This window comes from Mauremys reevesii, linkage group 7 (assembly GCF_016161935.1).
Source record: "Mauremys reevesii isolate NIE-2019 linkage group 7, ASM1616193v1, whole genome shotgun sequence".
Lineage (NCBI taxonomy): Eukaryota > Metazoa > Chordata > Testudines > Geoemydidae > Mauremys > Mauremys reevesii.
In genome coordinates, this window is record NC_052629.1 from 13,723,207 (window position 1) to 13,730,882 (window position 7,676).

A 7,676-nucleotide genomic window follows, 5' to 3' on the forward strand; every position below is an offset into this window, starting at 1 on the left:
CTCGGCTCTTTCCCGGATTTGTAAATTCCCTGTTGCCTTTAATCAAGCTTCTGTTGATCCTGGCAGTATTGACAAGTTTGCTTTGTTTTAATAAAAGGTGAATTTGCTCCCCAGGCAGATTTTCCATGTATCTCCAGCTAAATTTCAAACATTTCACTATTGCATTAAAATAGCTGGTCTCCCCCATCTTAGTACTACAGCAAGTACAATATACTGGGTTATATCCTGGTCCCAATGAAGCCAATGGGCGTTTTCCCACTGACTTCAAAGACGTGGGGATTTCATCCATTGGCGTTTTCATCACAGGCTCATTCTGGCCAGGGGAGTACAAAGACCTAATAATCTACCAGTGAAGTAGCTCAGTCCTGGCCAAATATGATACTGTAGCTCCTCCTAAAATTTCATTAATAACGAGGGACTAGTACTCATGTGGTTGTTAACATTCAGAGCTCAACCCACAGGGTTTGAGGGAGGGAGGAGGATGTACCTTATGCAGCAGAGGTCCTTCCCCGGGCAATGTTATCTTCAAAGCTCCTCCCCTGCAGATGGCATAAGGTGGGAAACTATTCATTGCCTTCCCTACAGGAGATAACAAACATTCTGCTGCTGCTAACAACACCACCCTCTGCATGGGCGAGTCAGGAGGCAATAGAAACACTACATGCTCCCAGGAGACTAGAGAGCAGTTCTTCACACGTCACCAGCATGGGGCAGAATTTTCATATATCCTCCTCTCATCCCCCAAAAGGGACAATTACTGCATCATCCCTCCAGGGGGAGCATGGCATGCTAAGGGGCGCGGACTTCCATATCATGAGTCCTGAGCCCAGTCCCAGACTTGCCTCTCTATAGGTTGTATCAAAAACTGCAGCAGCTGCTCAGGACTTTATCTGAGTCCGTGTTGGGCCCATATTTCCTCTTGGGCTGCTAAAACCTGCAGCAGACTCTATGAATTTTTCAAAGCCCTCAGGAAGCGAAAGCTGTAAGGGACACCAAATATCAAGTTATGGAACTTATGTGGACTCCAGATTATTTATGGAGGCAGAACAGTCAGGGTAATGTGGCGCATCTAAGCTCCTGAGTTTCCCTGTGCCCCCAGCCCCAGCATTCCCTACCTGCTAATCAAGTATCAGAGGGGTAGCCGTGTTAGTCTGGTTCTGTAGAAGCAGCAAAGAGTCCTGTGGCACCTTATAGACTAACAGACGTTTTGCAGCATGAGCTTTCGTGGGTGAATACCCATTTCTTCGGATGCAAGCAGTGGACCTGCTAATGTATGTTATAAACACTGTTTTGAAAGTCGGGTGGGGGGGAGGAGGAGAAGCAACCACACAACTAAGAAAAAAAACCTTTAGGGTGAGTTAAGGACGAGATTTTGTATCAGTGGGCAAAGAAAGCTTACAGGAGTGTTATCGGGAAATTCAGCAGTGAGGTTCAATCTACAAGAAATACAAATATTTGAAAATGTGGGAATTCATAGTTAAGGCATTGAAACAACCTTAATGCTGCCCGGGTAGTAATATTCTCACATGGGCACTCAAATACCATGACGCTGAGTGCAGTTTTAAATATCTCTAGAAAAATCAGAACCTTCTGAGAGGCTTATCGCTTCATAACAAATTTCATGTTATCAGTGACTTACTCTAAATAATACACTGGGGTTCTGCCAATTCCAGTCTGCTTTGTGGTCATACAAAGGCCACAGAAACAAATGTACCATGGTCTACAAATTCCTGATCCAGCAAATGGCAGACTAAAGGCAATCATTCCCATTATGATTTCATGTACCACCAATTACACAAATGTCATTAGACACAGAGCTGTGTATATCTGCATAAACAAACCTCCTAGGCCCAGATCAGGAAATTATAGCATTCACTTCTTGAAAAGAGCACAGATTAGTGTGGTGATGAAGCATCACACTTTGTACGGAAGACGTGAATGTATGAAGACAATTAAGCAAAGAAAGCTCTGTGGTACACCAATAATTGGTACAGTTACAGTGGCTTTTCCACATGCAATATGTCCTCAGCCTAGTAGTGCAGGCTTCTTAGAGCTTTTAGAAAAAGGCCCTGATCAAAAAATAAATACACCTTACAAAATAGATCTGAATGGAACAAAGAGAGGGTGCTAGGAGGTTCGCTGTGGGGTGTATGTTAAGAATTAATTTTGAGTGTCCTAACTGTGCATTTCCATATTTTGAAATATTTGATGTTTCTTTTAAGTGTAACCTTAAGTCTGAATTCCCTGGGTTTCTAATGACTGTGATGATCATTATTACTGTAATGCTGACACACCAAAAGTGCTCTAGAAACATACAAAGGCATGATTCATGTCCAGATATGCCTACAGTCTAAATTGAACTGGGGATAATGAACTAACAAAAGGCAAGGAAGACTAGAGGCATTGTTAGGCCAAGGTTTTGGAAGCACTGCAGTGCTTTGGTGAGGCTGTTTTAAATGTGAATAAGGCTTTCTCTTTGCTGCTTCAACTCTTTCTAATTCCTCCCCACAAAGCAAAATTGCCAAACATGGCAGCTATGTTCTTCTGTGCATAATTTCAAATGTGGTAAAGCCAGGAAATTTTGATCCAGTGATCACCAAATGAGGCCTCAAATATGTATCCTTGTATTGGCAGTGCCAGTGGGATCACTTGACCCTGGTCACTTCAGAATTTACACAGCCAGGTATGAAACAAAGTATTTCTGAAGCAGTCAAGGGTTTAACTCACAATTAATGCCTCTCTCCAAGGGACACTACCCCAACGGCTATGCTCTTCCTCCCTCATCTCCAAGGGCCTGATTCTCCTCCCATTCTAGGGTAAATCTGGAGTGACTCCACTGACGCCAATGGCAGTACATGAGTGTAAAATATATGTGAGAGGAGACTCAGGCCAAGAGGCTCTGTCCCTTTTGTGCAGTTCAGCCGTATGTCCTGTTTCCTCACCCCAGAGGTCTGGACAAAGTATGTTCCTCCTTGGAACCTAGCACCCCGTTCATAGGCTAAACACTTTCATTTTGAAGTCCTCCAGGCCTAGCTAACCTCTCTGAAAGAGTTGGCACTACTGAAAGGGGTCTACTACAAAGTCTCCCGCAGATTTGCTGATGTCTTCCTCCCCTGCAATGAGCAGGGTGCGTATTCCCCATCACAGTGTGGGAAAGGAATGAGAAACAAGCTGGTGACAAATGGAGTATGCAAACAGTTACCCATGTAAATATACCCAGCCCTGTTAGTGAGCCATCACAATCAAAATTTATGCATAGATATAGCTTGCAGTCTGGAGGATTTGGCATATACAGTATATAGTTCACCTTCCACACAATGGACTAAGGCCTGAGAGGAGCTAAGCATATCCTGCCAGACGCTGCGCACCCTCAGCGCCGATTGAAGCCTATGACAGTATGATGAGTTTGGGGACCGGGCTGTACCACACATAAATTCTGGTTAATATTATGGAGTTGCTATTATGAAAACTACTGAATGCCCCTGTGCAGCTGTATCCACCGCAGCCAGCAGCCTGAAAGCATGTCTTCCCCAGAGCAGGGACAGTGGGCAATACCTAACAATAACAATGCTGCTTTGAATGGACAATGGAGATACTAAGTGGGTTTGCTCAGCAGGAAGACAGTGCTTCTGACTCTTACCTGAAGAGAAGGGAGAAGTGGAGCAAGTGGCATGTTACCCAAACATAGAACAAAAGAAGCCAGGTGACAAACCAGGGGGTTAATTAAGGGTTCTCAGAGGTAACTTGAGGGAGAGTGACACCCAGGAAGGACGGGTGGTCACAGGAGCTAGGGGATAAGACTATGTTTTGGCATACAAAGCATGCTCTGGAACAGAAGGTACCGGAGTGGCTCCAGACAGCCCTAAACCAACACAAAGAAGGTTCTGGAGTGGTGAGGAAACGGAGGTAGGGAGATGCCTATAGGGTTTATTTTGTATGCTCATGCTGTATAAGTTAAGTGTAAAAGAGCAAGTGTGTTAGACTCTGGGCAGTACCTCGCTCTGTCTGTGTGTAAAATGCTTCACAATTATCACACCCTCCTCAGAGCGTTAAAGGCTCAGGGTGTGGGGGTGGAGATCTGGGAGCGGGTGCGTTTGAGCTACTGGGGTGTCTTGGGGGTTGGCACTGGTCATGAGGGGGAAATGGGGGAAGCGCAAGGCAGGTGGGCTGAGAGGGGCTCCATTTCTGAGAACACGTAGCAGACTGAGAGTCAGTGCCCAGGAAATGTGCCAGAGAGACCAAGGGAGGAAAGAGTGCTGGAGCCTGCTGAGACCCAGGGACACGTAGGACACCCAGGGATCCAAAGACTGATTCCCCTCACAGAAATCTGGTGAATGACTGGATCTGACACGGAGAGTACTTGACACCAAGCATTGGGCACCTTATAAGATTGGATCCGGTTTTCAACATTTCACTGGGAGTAAAAAAAATGTGGAAACAAAAATCTGTATAAGAGGCATAATTTTCCAAAATGCAAAATGTTATGGGCCTGATTCTCCACTCCCTTACATCTTGTGTAGCCATTTACACTCATGTAAAATGAATATATGCTTCTACCACTTTTACCCTATATAAATTCAAGGCAGCAGAGTCAAACCCTACACACATTATGTGTATCTTATTAATATGCTAAACTGAAAGCTGTTGGAGAATCTTAAAGCTGAAAAGAATCATGTTATCTTCTGTTCCAAGTGGCAGAGTAACAATTAAAGTATTTAAAAACGCTATCCAGAGTGTGAACTTCATGCTGGTCTATATAAAGCCATTAGAATTAAAGTAGGGCTACTTTAACAGAGATAAGAAATTAACTTAAATATAGTTTAAAATGAACTTTCGCACTAGCTGTGCACGTTCCCATTTATAATGTGCATGTCTGCAGTATAGCTGGGAAGGCATTAGGAGAAAGGAAATAAGAAAAAGATGGGTCATTAATAATAAATGCTCATGAGATGGGATACATTTTTTAGCCCTGGTTAATTCAGTCTACTGTCTTCAATAATTAGCTAGATCCATCTTGCCACCCGTCACCCTAGTATTTGTGCAACTCCCATATAAGAAGCAATAGCGAGGCCCTTGTGGATTTCATGTCTAGCACCTCACCCTTTTGAGGGTAACAATTCTGCTTGGGATAGGGGTTTCGGCTTTGACCTTTCCAATGTCATTAATTTCCTTTTCCGATTTTTGGGAGGGTAGGAGGGTTGTTGGGGGGCAGTTGCGTGGAAGGAGGTGTCAATGTTGTGAATGTCATTCTTGTGATGGAAAGGCCTTTGTAGCCTGTGTCAGGGTTCACTGTGATGGTGTGGTGCAGCTATGCTTTATGGAGCCCTGTCCACCTGCAGCCCCTCATCCCTCAGGAGCTTCACCTGTAAAGACTGTGGCATCATTTAAAGTCATCAGCAACAAAATTAAAAATTGTAAAATTAGGCAGGGAAACTCTCCTGCGTTTCCAATGTTTAGTGGCTTTGACCTGAACACGTGCAATGGTCCAAATGCTAAGGGGTACAGAAGCCCTCATTCCCACACAGGGAAGATGCTTACTACTCTGTCCACTCAGGCAGATGTGGTTAGGTGCTCTGGGCAACTGATCAGCTGTGGAGGTCCAGAATGAAATGGTGAGTCCATGCAAATTAGCACCTGCCCTCACCACTGGCTCGCTGCTGTTCCTGGTTCCTCCTTACCCCGTGCCAGGAAGCCCCTACCAATGTTGAAGGAGACACTGCCTCCCTTTTGACTTGATTGCCTGTCAACATCACTGCTACCTTTTGCAGGGGCAGAGTAACACACTCCATCGCTGGACTTGAATTGGGTGATTGTAGAGGGTCCTCCAGGACTGTGGGCAAGAGGAAGCTGCTCCCATTGCATCTAATTAGTTTCCTGCTGAAGTAGAGCCCAACTATGCTGCGAGGCTCTGGCCAGATTCCCTGAGCAGCACAGTACACTTTGGTCTATTGTTTTGTCCTACCCTGGTGCATCTGCATCAGCAATTCAACACAAAACACCGTTCCCTGATTTGAGCTGAAGCAAAGGCAGCAGAAGTTGTTACAAACAGCTGTTAATTCCAGCATCAGTGTACCATGGGAGAAACATCCAATGTCTGCCAAATGTCAAGGAATAAAAGTCCTCCTAGGAAATTACAAACAATGCAGAAGCCAAAAATAATGTTAAAAATCACTTCGCAAAATTCTGTGTTTTGTTTTACCGCTGCCTCAAGCCTGCCTCACCTCAAAATCATTTTGCTAAAAGCTTTTTCAATCAGAAGATAAAATGATGGAATGGAATGGCCAAGCAGCACAGATAATTTCTTTCCTATTTTAAGTCACTGCTTTGCAGAGAGGATATGCTTGTCAAGGGATATGTGCACCATTTTTCAAGCTTTGTGTCAATCTTCTAAAGAAGATATCGGTAGATCATGGTCAGATTTGGCTAGGGAGCATATCTATCATGTCTGAAAGAAAATCATTCATTTTCTAGATCTGCCAACCAGAGCAGACACCTGTCTTTAGAACAAGGAAAAAGTGATAGGATCCATATCCTCTGTGACAAGTTGTCCTCAAGGAAAGTATGAGCCTTCTAATTGTCAGATGCTATGTGAAGAGGGGAGTGTTATGTAGCAATGGTAAAGGCTGTTTGAAAGAATCACTTTCTTCCAACACTGAACAAAGAATTATGTTAGAGTAAGGAAAATGGTATTATCCCTCAAATTACTTTCTCGCCCCTTGCTAACTGCCAGGTTTTGCCTAGAACAGCCCTAGCCCCTCCCCACCCCCACAAAACATTTAAAGAAACAGTATACAGCTCCTCAAAGAGAGGCAAAATGGCCTTATGATCTCCATGCAAGACTGGACATGAGGACCTCTGTGTCTTAGGCCAGGTCTATACTGGTATAACTACGTCACTCAGGGGTATGGAAAATCCGACCTATATACCGACCTAACTCCTGTGTAAACAGTGCAATGTTGGCAGGAGCTCCTCTCTGGGGAGGTGGCTTAACTGTGTCAATGGGAGAAGCGCTCCCATCAGTGTAGGAGTGTCTTAATTCAAACATTACAGTGGCGCAGCTGCACTGGTGAAGCTATCGCATTATATGTGATGACAAGCCCTTATTCTTGATACTGTGAATGACTTTGACTTGGTCTGGGGCAATCAAAAGATTTCATTTTGATTATGACTTTTTTATTTATTTGTATTTTATTTATATATATATATATATATATATATATATAATTTTTAGTTTCTAAATGAAAAATCATTTCAAAAAGGAACTTTTCATTTTGAAAATGTCAAAAATAAAACCTTGTGGTAACTTCAAAGCTTTTTACCAAAATGTTTTCGAGTTAAAAAAAATTTCATTGTAACCAATCCTGTTCGTTGAAAAGTTTCAGTTTTGATGAATTCTCCAATGAAAAAATTTCTGAAGAGCTCTAGATATGACACGGAAGTGGGGACATAGTGATGTTGATTTAAAGGTGCTGATAGCAGCACAGCTTATTGCTGTATGGGACAGGAAATAAGTTATATTGGAATGCAATGCCTTTATATTGGTATAGGTATATCCACACTCAAGATTGTTCTGGTATAATTATTTCAGTAAAAACAATCACCCCTCCTTCGCCCTCAGCAGACATAGGTACACTATGTCAAGACCTGTGTGTAAACCAGGCTTAAGTAAATGAGCA